Genomic DNA, 12,834 nt, shown 5'->3' on the forward strand with positions numbered 1-12,834 from the left:
GCTCGTCCTCTTGCTATGTAACAAACAAGTAAATAAAACTGATAACAGGAAGGGAACTCTTGACTTCATAAATCAGAGAATGAGAGATGCAAAGGATTAGGCCACTCTCTCTCTCTCTCTCTCTCTCTCTCTCTCTCTCTTTCACACGCTTTCTTGTCTGAAATAGACTTGCCCTGTCTGACTTCCTCTCCCCTTGTTGTGGTCAGTGTGACTGAGCATGTTACAGGACATGATTTACTCACTTGTCGTGTGGACATTGGTGGAACTCAATCAAAGCTTTATAAGTCAATGGATTTTGCCAGAGTTGGTTAATGACTTCACTGTGAGGGACAGTAGTCAATAAAATAGCATAATTGAGCATTAAAGATACTAGAACTGAAAGTGTGTGTGTATGTGTGTGTGTGTGTGTGTGTTTGTATGTGTGTGCTCGCGTGTGTGTGTGTGTGTGTGTGAGTGTGTGTGTGTGTGTGTGTGTATGAGTGTGTGTGTGAGTGTGTGTGTGTGTGTGTGTGTATGAGTGTGTGTGTGAGTGTGTGTGTGTGTGTGTGTGTGTGTGTGTGTGTGTGTGAGTGTGTGTGTGTGTGTGTGTGTGTGTGAGTGTGTGTGTGTGTGAGTGTGTGTGTGTGTGTGTGTGTGTGTGTGTGTGTGTGTGTGTGTGTGTATGAGTGTGTGTGTGTGTGTGTGTGTGTGTGTGTGTGTGTGTGTGTGTATGAGTGTGTGTGTGAGTGTGTGTGTGTGTTTGTGAGTGTGTGTGTGTGTGTGTGTGTGTGAGTGTGTGTGTGTGTGTGTGTGTGTGTGTGTGTGTGTGTGTGTGTGTGTGTGTGTGTGTGTGTGCATGTGTGTGTAGGACTCCTGCGTGATCTTATGGTGTTTCCACATGGCAGCTCCCTAACAGTGCCGCCCAGCTCTCTCCGTCCTCCTCACTCACTCCATCTCTGTGTTTTTCTTCTCCAGCTGAGTGACCTTCTCCCTGTGTGTAATTTAGATGTGACCTTTGACCCTGGGGGTCCGGCATTTGCCTCCAGTCCAGTAACCAGCAACAGCTTCCCAGTCGCTGGAAATGTCAGCGCCACAGAGCGCCCTCCCTTTCCCCTCTGACCTGCAGAGCGGCTCGCAACCTTCACAAATGGACCACTTTCATGGCTGCCCTGTCATCAGCCCAGTGACAATATTCTCCCCGTTTTCCCTCTTTCCTTGCTTTTAAGGACAGGGTTGGTACACAATTGCCTACTTATGAAAGTCACCAGGACAAGGGGATTTCGCTTGAGCTGTTGTTAATCGTGGTTGTGACATGAGCTAAATTGTAGTGACACACATGGTTTTTTTCTTGTGTTATTGTCAGAGTAATTAAAATTATTATTACTATTTTCAATTAAATCGTGATTAATAAATGCACAGCAAAAGCATACAATAACTTTTAAAAAGCTTACAATTTTAAGCCATCATTAAGAAAATAAACAAAGAAATAAACTTCCCACCAACAGTCTTCTGCCAACTGTTAAGATTGATCCTTACAAATGACCCAGTCCCAAATGGTGGAGCCAGCGATAATGGCAGCCAAGCTAACTCTATTGTGGTGTAGCATTTCTCTTTCTGTAGGAACTGGCCCTTAATGAGGCCTGTTCAGAAGGGTCCCTGTCCTCCTATCTCCTGTTGTGGCCTCTGGGGGCTCGGGCCCTGCATTGGGACTCCATTGTTGTCTATGCGGGGGGATAATGTCCTTATTAATTGTACCTCTTTGTAAGGTGTCAGCTGCGTGGCTCCGATGGAGACGGATGGTTTCTGTGGAGTCTGCTCCCTGGCCCTCCTTTTGTCAGCCACCCAGAGAGCCCACCATGTCTGGCACGGAGCCGGCTCAAATAAGGGCCAGATGCGCACCAGAGTCACCTTCCATCTGCTGTCTTTTTTTACCTTTTCTTTTTTTTTACACAGGTGTACCATATCTCATCCTGCTGTGAGGCAGTGGGCCTGAAGAACATGCTTAAATATAAAACAAAATGAGACGTAAGACAAAAAAAGGGACCACAGATCAAAGCTTTTATTTCACCAACTTTTGAGGAAATGGTATACTTGTTTGTATACAAGTATACTTGTTTGTTGATTTTTTTAAATCAATTTGATTATAAAAGAACATCTACATTGAATGTAGAGAAATATATGTTTGCTTTGTTGTTTCTGTCAATGTCATTATATATCTATCTAATGTCTGCCCCTTTTATAGTCAGTACCTTTTATTGTCACTTTTCAAATAATAATAAAGATGGAAATATATCTGTGCACGCGTCTGTCATCTGTTGTGGCTAATTTGTAGTATCTCTATCTATCCATTTTGTGATATATGTAGTGTTTTATGTTAGCAGATGCTATACACAGGCAGAACAGCCCTGAAGCCATGACATACAGCAAAAATGCTTTATGTGTCAACCATTTGGTCTCAAATGTACTGAATGTTTGTACGATGATGATTTTGTTCAGCTGTGTATTTATTTCCTCAGCCTTTGAATCCATTGCCTTGGCTTGTTAATGAGTGAAATTAGTAGGGTGAAGAGAATTAGCAACAGCTAATATGCCTCCATGCTCATCAGCGACCGCTTTTCCTCCTTGCAATTAGCACCGGTTGCTTTCATTCTAGTTGACTTTGACAGGGAAATCAAAGCAAAGTTTGTTTGCAATCGACCTCGGCTCCCACCACTTTGAACAAGTGGAACGGTGACTGTGTGGTAGTGCGAGCACTCAGATGTGCAACAAGGTTTCACATCTGTCAAAGCAGATCAGCGAGGGGGAGAATGTGAACTATGATCTATAATGACTTCCAAATGACCCGGCTATGAAAAAACATCAGCGCGGACGTTAAATTAGTCAACATGACCTGAGGACATTTTAGTCTCCTCGAATATAAGTTTGAATGGTACGAATGAGGGTGAGGTTGAAACTAACAAAGAGATGCTGCTGCATTAGCCTGGGTTGGAAACTCCATTTAGCAGATGACTCAAGGTGAAGGCCGGATCCATTCCACATCTGGGTCACTTCTATTCTGGAGTCAGCTGCTTGTCTGGGACATTTGAGTCATCACCTGATGTTTCTGAACGACGAGTCTAACTTTAAAAAAAAAGAAGAAAAAAAAAGAATTTCGCCCGTTTTACAAGAACATAATTGCATATAAAAATGTCAGAATATCCTGAAGGACCATAACTCATGAGTCATAATGCACCCTGGTCTCTCAAAGTGCAAATCATGTGTTGAGTGATAGTCACATCTGTTTTAAGAATATCTGAGTGACCCGGTGTCCAGCTACGCAGTATGCCTCCAGAAATCCTGCTGGACATTGAAGCCCCAAGCTCCTTTGTTGTATTTGAAACAGCTTGGAAAGACGTTGGGTGTTGAATAGTTTGACTGATACTGTTTGTTTTACTGGACAATGGAGCCATTCCATGAGACTCATGTTTGCCATAACAAGTGGCATGGGCTTTTGAGAATTGCATTCAATTGCATTCAAGTGGCATCATCAACCAGGAGTCTTTCATGAACATCATATACATGACCAAGTTCACCTAATTGTTAAAGTAGTTGCAAAAGATTTTGGAAATGCTACAACACTCTCACTATTGCTGAGGCCATCCTAATGAACTGGTGAAAGATGATATCTAAAGCAAGTCCATCAATAGCTGTGTCATCTTAAGGACAACAACAAACCCAAGACTGTACTGTAGGTGCAAATCTGGATCTGGAACAAGTTTGGGTTCACATCCATTCCAGAGTCAGCTGATATCTGGAAAAGTAGCAAATATAGAAAGGAACCCAGGAGGTATAAGGGGCCTCTCACACAATAAACTATAACGTTTTTTGAATATTTTTATTTCTATATTTGACCTAAGGATTTCATGCAATGTGTGTATATAAACATTCCTATACTGATATAATTTGTACATGCTCTTGTTCGTATACTCATAATACTCGTATGTTCGTAAGTATAGTCTATCATACAGTATACTACATTCCTCATCAGCTATGTGAAAACTGTGAAGCGACTCAAGAGAGAACAAAAAACATTTTGTCTGTCTGGAAAACCACTCTTCCATCCTTTAATCTACATTTTGAAGTTGACATATAATATATAAATGTGGTCATTGTGATCTTTGTATATCATTGTGTTATTTAATATTTGAACCTTTGAACATCTTTGTGTTATTGAATATCAATGACACACTTAACTGTGGAGCATCCTCACTGATAAATGTTTAACAAATAAAAAGTATTTCCGCTATGTTTGCATGTTCAGATTTTAATTTACATGAAGGCAGCCAATGGTAAATCTTAATCTTGCTGCATTTTACCAAAGTAAGGAGTACTATGATATCTTGCCAACAGCCCGCTGATACAACACCATTCTGTATCCTCAATGAAACTTGATATCCCAATGGGATTTGGATAGCTCACTGACCTGTGTTGTATCTTGTATTCTGGGCTATGTGTACACACGTGATTCAAATGATGTAACGATTTTGTTCATTCGCTGTTCATTACATTCTCTTTTCCAGTCAAATATTAACAACTCAAACATGGTGTTGTGTGCAGACCTCGGTTGTGTATGGCAGTCAAAATAATATTCTATTTTCAAAGCTTATTCATCTGCATGTGTGTGCATACAACTGGAGAAGGGGATCCTTTTAAATTCTCAAGTTTCACTCAAATTTGGTTGTGAAGATGCATAAAGCCTTGCTTGCTTCAGTGAAGGGTGTTTGGGGAAAGAGACAACGTCTACTCATTAGATCTATTGATTCCCTTGACATTTCGGAGTAGTTTAAATAAGGTCCATGCTGGGGCCTGCCTAATTTGAAAACAGTGAGGTGACCATATATGGCATAAAGGTCAGGTTCAGTTTGAAACTACCTGATGAGTTACCAGCCTATTGACAGAATGTGATTTTTTTCTTGCCTTTTCAGAGGCAACTCATTAAGTAAATACAATATTCTCCCCTAGAGCTCCTTTAACACACAATTAGTCCTGATTGCAGTTTTGCACAAGATATTCAGTCACCCACTACCAAACCAATGTACTTCTTCAGTATGTGAGGATATAAAATTGTGATATATATATATATATCACAATTTATACCCATTTTACAATCTGAGGACCAGAGACCACCCATCTCAAAGTGGAATATGGGGAGAAACATAATTTTTTTCATCCTTATAGCTGAAAATGAGAAGTCAGAGGTTAATTTTCTGTTTTGAGTAATTGGCCTCCTTGTGATCAGGAGACTATTTTCTCACAAAGTACAAAAGGTCAATGGCAAATTCTATACATAGATGATGGCGAGGAGCCTATGTTTCCACAAGACAGGGAGACTGGGTAGGATGAAGAGATTCAACTCCTCATTTCTGCTCAATTACAGGACTGCTCTTTCTTTTAAAAAAGCATATTATTTTAATTACTTCTGGCTTCTGGGCCTGTGGTAATAACTAGTAGTAATGAAATATCTTTTTCATTGATTATTTTAGTTTGTTGAGAAAACACAGTTAATTAAGTGGATTGAAGCCTCCATGAGATCACCAGCATTAACATCAAATCCTTTTCTCCTCATTAAAGGAAACAGAGTCAATTTAATTAATGCATATTAATCCCCACCAATGCCCATTTTAGCTTTCAAAAAAGAGAGACAGCCACGAAAAAAAAAATGTAGCATGGCTTGTCTGACTTCAAAATCATTCCATTTCAAACATGCAAGTTTGATCGCTGCCTGAGTTTGTGGGCGCCACGCACAGGGGCCTCCCTCTGAAACATTCGGCAACCTTTTGTGTGATCTTTCCCTCGGCTAATTAAAAAAAGGGGATTAATCAAGGCTTCCTCGCGCAGACATCACCAGCCATGATCCTGGGAGCGATGGGATTCCGAGGCAAAGCTGGTGTCTGTGCCTCTCCGGGTATGAGTCTAATGCCAGCTCTGTTGCTGCACACACCCATAAAAAACAAGCTCTCCTTCAGATCACTCTCTCCTTGCGAGTCTCTTTGGCCACATAGACACAGAGTTCTAGAATGCACCGTGGTTATTTCCCCCCATGTCCTTAGCAGCCACCTGATCTGAGACCTTGTGTGTATGGCCCCATTTCTTCACCAGCCTTGTAGAGCACACGTCGAGTTCTGCGGAATGACGCTGTTAACCTCGCAAATATTTACACCTTTTTTCGAGCAGGTTGACTTGCCAAGTCTTTCCCCTCTCCTTGGATGTTGTGACTAGCTGGTGCCAGAGGTTATCCGCCGTGCCCTTGGTCCGTGTTTTGAGACCAAAGCCCTTTCCCTCCCCTGCCAACACATTACTCTCGCCGCTGATAGACCTGAGCAAATGATCTGCTGCCAGAGGGCAAATATGACCAGGGCCGACTCTCCAGAACATTGATATGCCGTAACCTGGCCCAAAGAGTCTGATTTAGTTCTATCTCCAGTTTTTTTCCCCTTCTTTTCCATTTTTAGTTGATATGGACTCTGTGAATGATCAACGAGATATCAAGACATCTGTGTGGGCGTCCAGCTCGAAAGGTGGCTCACTCACTGCGCTCATCTACAGAGCTCTGTGCCCCGGGTAGGGTTGTGCCCTATCTGCCGGACAGTTTGCCGGAAGAATGTTTAGTTAAACAGTAAACACTGATTACCCTCTTGGTTATGGTAAGGTTGTTTGAACAGCAGCTAAAAGGTCATTGCAGTGAGTTCATTGTTTTGTTCAGTCCTGCTAGCTTTATTCCATATCTGAAGCAGGTAATGAAGAGTTATTATAAGGGATATGCATCATACATATTCAAGAGTATTTTTTACTTTCATGTACAGTGATGCTTCCCGCCCCCCCCCAGAAAACTGGGTTGCCTGTTACATATGGTATGATTCTACACATGTTTCATTTTTCTCTTTGTGCCATTATTCAGAATGGCTGTGACTGTGGTTTTATTGTTTGTTGATTTTATTTATCTTTCGTGCTCTAGAGAGAACATTCCATATGGGGTGCTTGCTTTGTTATCTATGGGGAAGTTAGCTTTTGCTCATGGTAGTAAACTAGAAAGAAGTTTTAGCCTTTCAAAGCTGTCAGAATTAGAGAGTTGTCGGAGTCTCTATTTTTCTTTATCATTCAGAAATGGTCAAATGATTTACTGTGACAACTCATTAATGGTGGCTATATAAGGCAGATATATAGCATATATCATGAAGTAGATCACGCTAGAAGGTGCAATTATTACCTCAGTCATACTTAGATTATTAGAGAATTATTCCTACTCACAGCGACTTTTAACATATCAAGGAATGCTGATGTGTTAACAAACAACCCACCATAACTCATGTCATATTTCAGAAGTGCTTGTGGTTACCTCTTGGTCCAATATTTAAGAAAGATGCATCTAGTTCCCTGACTACCCTTTATACTACCTCATCTAATTCATATATACCAGCAATATTCCTTCAGCCAAGTTGAGCCAAGAGACCCATAACTAGCTGACTAGCTCAGCCAACTTCAAGTCCCTCTCCGCATTTTATTAGAGTGTATAAAAATGGCCCAAAAAATGAATTTTGAAGACCAATAAGTGATCTTTGTTTGCAGTTCCCACAAAAAGGACAACTCGAGGCAGCCCCTAAAATCAGCTTAGTCAGAAACTATCTCATAGATAAGCATGGATGGAGGCCTCTGCAATGACGGCAGAAGGGGGATAAACCATAAAGCATGCAGAGAAAAAACAGGGGGGTACCAACCCCTTTCAGATTCCATTAAAGGATGCTCTTCTCGTTTTTTAGGTGTCAATTGTTTTCAGTCCCTTGAAGTGTAGATGGCATGTTTGAATTCCTGTATTAAGCGTAGAACCTGCTGAGTTAAATTATGGTCTGTGGGCTGCGAGGTGGGAGTAATCAATAGGGATACACAGGCCAGTGTGTAATGTGTCTGCTCCTAGCAGTGGGGGGGCTGCCCCCTGCCTGCTCTGCCCCCTCCGCAGGTTAAATAAATATGATACTGAGACCAGGCACACTGGATTATACAATATCAATGTAGAATCAGGAAAGTGCTATTACACTCCTCTGCCCACTGTGAGCACTATTGACAGATGTGGCTTTGAACAGGGCTGTGGTGGATGGAGTCCATGACATTGCCCCGCCCCTCTTACTCTCTTCCTTTCTCTCTCTCTCTATCTCTCTCTCTCTCTTTCTTTCTTTCTTTCTTTCTTTTTGTCTCTCTCTTTCTCTCTGTTTTCTCTGTTTTACCCTCTCTTTTTGATTCTGCTCCTCCCCGCCTTCCCTGCCACTTTATCTAATATTTTCCCCTCTCTCTCTCTCTCTCTCTCTCTCTCTCTCTCTCTCTCTCTCTCTCTGCCTCTGTTCATCCCACATTCCTTCGCCATGTTATGTATTAATAGTGTAGAACTACACAGTGAAACCATGGTACACAAAATATATCTATTTTAAAGTGTTCCATATCATGGTTAATCACAACCTTGGCAAATATAATATATCAGGTGTTTTGTATGTTTGATGAAAAACATGACATATGTTATGCCTAGCCTTTATCTGTCTATGAAAGATTTGTATCAAGTGAAAGTAAATAAACAAACCATAGCATGAAATTGCAAAATGGTAAACATTCAAATCTTGTCATTGCAATTTCATGACTCGTTAAAATTCAGTATTACTGTGACTATTTTGATAAACACCCTACAATACCCTCAAAACATCATTGAAACACATTCATTGCAATGAGTTATTTGCAGTAATTTGCTGTAGAGAATTATTATGCTTTGCAGAGAAATATATATATTGGCTTTGTTATCCCAAATCTGACAAAGCAAACAATTTCGTAATCTAATACAATAATTCAATTTAAACATAGGCTAGTTATTCCATGCAGTGCTATCTCAAAAATCTCTGCATACACATATTACACGGGATTATCAAAGTTGACCTCTTTAGTGAGAGGTCACATCAGGCAAACTTCCTCTTCTTGAATCTTTGGATGATGATAAGAAGAGAAGGGTCTGTCTATTGTCTCTGGATGACATATGTCTTACAATCCTATTTGGCGTTGGGGATAACAATAGCCTGCAATAAATGAAAAGATGTGGTTACCTCAAGAAATTAATAATTAGGCTATATACTATCAAGCAAGCTACATAGTTACAATAGGCCATTGTATTTTAAATGTCGAAAGCTCAAATTCAACACTTGAATTGCCATACATTTCCAAATGATAATTGTATTGCTTATTACAACTCACCGCCAACTACTACTGCATATGCACATGCTGTATGCTATTACAACACAGTTCTAATGAGATTCTCTAAATCTTGCAAATCCACTTATTCTTCACATGCCACCTCCCACCATATGACACATGTGCTGGAACCCTCCACCATCAGCACTGGAGGCATTGCCTAACAAGATGCTGAAAAGGCACATGGCGGGTGGCAGCTGTATGAAAATGGTGCTCTGACACAAATAGGTTGATAAATGGATGCTCTATTTTCAGGTTGACCCTGCGAAATGACAAACCTTAATTAGGCAGTTTGGTGCTCGCGGCCGGCCACTGTCAAACTGCCCATACAGTAACCCCATAGCGTTGATCCACTTGCAGTATTGATTAAGTCACTCTCTCAGCCAGTGAAAGGGGATCAAACGAGGCATGTGTGAAAGGCTTTATCAGACAGCACTCCAGATAACCTGATACAACCCGATACTGCCTTCTCAAGAGGTTGCAACCTCACCGGCCCCTCCAGCCCTCATTAATTAGCATTCTCTCTGTACTCCTCTTTTCACTTTCACACTCTCCGTCTCTCTCCTTTCTTGCTCTCCCACTCTCTTTCTTCTTTATTTCTTATTTTCTTTCTGTCTGTCTTTTCTGCAGCTTCGTCCTACCTCATTACTTTTACTCTCTCTCCCTCCGTCTCTCAGTCTTTCTTTCTAGTTCCTTCTCTCTCCCTATGATTCTGCCTTTCTTCATTTTTATCTTTCCCTCCCTCTCTCTCCTCCTTTGTTGTCTTTACAGTCTATTACAGCTCACACTGTTTTAATTCTATTTAGATGAAGTACACACTGTTTTAATTCTATTTAGGAGAAATACACACTGTTTTAATTCAAGTGCAGATAACCCCATTCTGACTTTCAATATTTTTTCTCATTCTTTTTTATTGGTAAGGAGTTCCTGTGTGGCTCTTCCTCCATGTTCTCTCAGTCCAGCCACTCTCTTCCTGCCTACTTGCCTGCCTGCCGTCCTCTCTGGGGTCTTGTTCAGAAAGAGCAGAGAGCGTGTGTGGGAGTGCTGGCCAGGTAGGTGGCCTGCGTCTTGTTTGCGTGGTCAGGGGAACGTTTGTCATGGGCGACCCCCGTGAACCCCAGAGAGCTGCGGAGCGTGGACAGGCGCGGCGGCAAGACGGCCGGCTGCTGTAAAAGAGCAGCGGAGACCGCAGGGGAAATGGCCGAGGCGACTGGTGGCCCTGCAGCTGACACATGTGCTAACCGGGGTGTCAGTGTCTAAGCGGAGCAGAGCAGAGCACCACGTCTCTCTCTCTCTCTCTCTCATCCCCACCAAACAGCTTTCTTGGCATGTGTGAGCTTTCAGTGTAGTTTCTATCTGTGTGGGAAAACACACATACACACACACACATACACAAACACACACACACACACACACACACATACACACATACAAACACACACACACATACTCACACAGGCAGTAATGCCTTGGTTGTATTGCTGAGAGCAGCAGCTATGTTTATGTGTGGAATGTGGAGTTCAGCATAACAACCCTTGCCCTCTTACTACAATAATAGAGATATTGTTTTTAAAGGACTGTTGAACAATCCAATATGAAGTATACCTCTATGTCTAGTAAGGGCTCTCTGTGTTTTAGAGTGTAATGTTAGAGACACTGTTTTTTTTTCCATTATGTCAGTCAGTAGAATAGATGTTTGTTTTATTTATTTATTTCTTGGGTTTTTAATTATGATTTGTAACATCAAATCCATAGATCAACATGCGGTAGTTAGTGCATAAAATGTACATTTAGAGATCATTTTGTGTTATTTTCTTCTCCATTTGTGTGGTTGGGTTTAATTTAGCTAAAACAAGTGGAAATGGCATTCATGATAATAACAGTGACTTGTTTTACTCTCTATGGCCATGCCATGTAATGGATTCCGCATTCAATGAGAGACAGAAGGCATTCACTGTGCTACTGCAGTTTGCATAAGGGTAATTAAGTGGATGAATACTTTGAATTCTTCTCTGTTTCACTAAGCTGACATGATCTAATAACATGCCGTGAATTATTGCATGCCTCCCTTAGTTAGGCACACGTCTGATGGCTTGGTTGCATTAATGTGCCTTCATGCAGCTTTTAGAGGATTTGAAGAGATGCAATTTAGGAATGCAATTTGGGAATGGCCGCTTTTAGTATCAGAAACGTCACTCAGTGGCGGTATGGGCAGCTGACATTTCTGTTTGTGTGTCTACGTTTGCTGGTATAAAAGGATTTTTCCCCCAGTGTGTTGTAATGAATGCATGTTTTCAGTTATATATTCGTATAATGCGGCGTTCCTGACACGATGCCTCATTCTTGCATTGAAATGCCCATGCCGTATCAGAGGGCCGTTTCATTGTGGCGTGTCGTCCTTGCCATGAGGTCCATCTTTTTTTCCCCCCTTCTCTTTGATTCCTGTCCCCCTTTTCCTCGCTTTTGGAGAATGGCCTGAATTTGAAGAAAAAAAGGCTTGGTGCCAGGTATTGCTGACACAGTGAGCGGAATTTTCTTCCCTCCCACAAAAGATTTGGGAGAAGCGCATTTGCATAAGGTCAGAGCCCGGCTCCTGATGGAAGTTGCACAGCATCTCTGTCTCTTAGCAACACTCTTGCTCTCTTGGTCCTTGCGTTAAATTGACTGGTCCTTTCCTTTCTTCCTTTTCAGCGCCGCGCTCACAATAAAATGCCACCCTCCAACCTATGTCTGTCACCCAAAAGGTCATCCCTCTCTTTTCCCCTTTTCTCTTTACCATTGCTTTCAACTCCAATTAAAAGATGAGTGCATTATTTATCTCATCTCTGTTTTTTTCTCTTCTTGTTGTTCTCCTCTCTTTAATATTGCTAAAATTGTGATGAATATTAATGTTTCCTCTCTTATTCTCTTTGTCTCTTTCTTGCTTTCTTTTCTTCTTTCTTTCTTTCTTTCTTTCTTTCTTTCTTTCTTTCTTTCTTTCTTTCTTTCTTTTCCTTTCAGATCATGTGCTTCTCTGTGTGCTTGTGTCAGAATATGTGTTTGTTGTGTACGTGCATGTGTGTGTGTGTGTGTGTGTGTGTGTGTGTGTGCGCGTGCATGAGCATGTGAGTGAGTATGTGAGTGTGTGTGTGTGTGTGTGTGTGTGTGTGTGTGTGTGTGTGTGTGTGAGTGTGTGAGAGAGAGTGGGTGAGTGGGTGAGTGGATATATTAACATGGCAATATTGAGGCTCTTCCAGTGCTGGGGATAGATAGGGAGCAAATTGGAGGCACCTGCAAGACAAAAGGGCCACTGGAGAGCCACTAATGTGGCAGGAGATGGAGGAAGAGAGTGGGCCCTCAGTCGCCGTCTCCATCCATTTAGTGGTGGCTGGGTGGCGCTCAAAAAAGGGGAGGAAGAAAAGAAAAGAAAAAAGAGGGTGATTCTTTTTTATATAATGCTGGTGTGTTCAGAAAATGAGTTGCCCTGTCTGCCTTAGTGGTGTGGGAATGGGTGGCAGACTCCAGATGCTGGAAAGCGATGTTAATAGAGGGTCAAATTTGGACAATAGTATCCATCACTGCTTTCAGGGATCTTTCTGTCATCCAAGTCATTTC

Source organism: Alosa sapidissima, chromosome 11, assembly GCF_018492685.1.
Source record: "Alosa sapidissima isolate fAloSap1 chromosome 11, fAloSap1.pri, whole genome shotgun sequence".
Lineage (NCBI taxonomy): Eukaryota > Metazoa > Chordata > Actinopteri > Clupeiformes > Clupeidae > Alosa > Alosa sapidissima.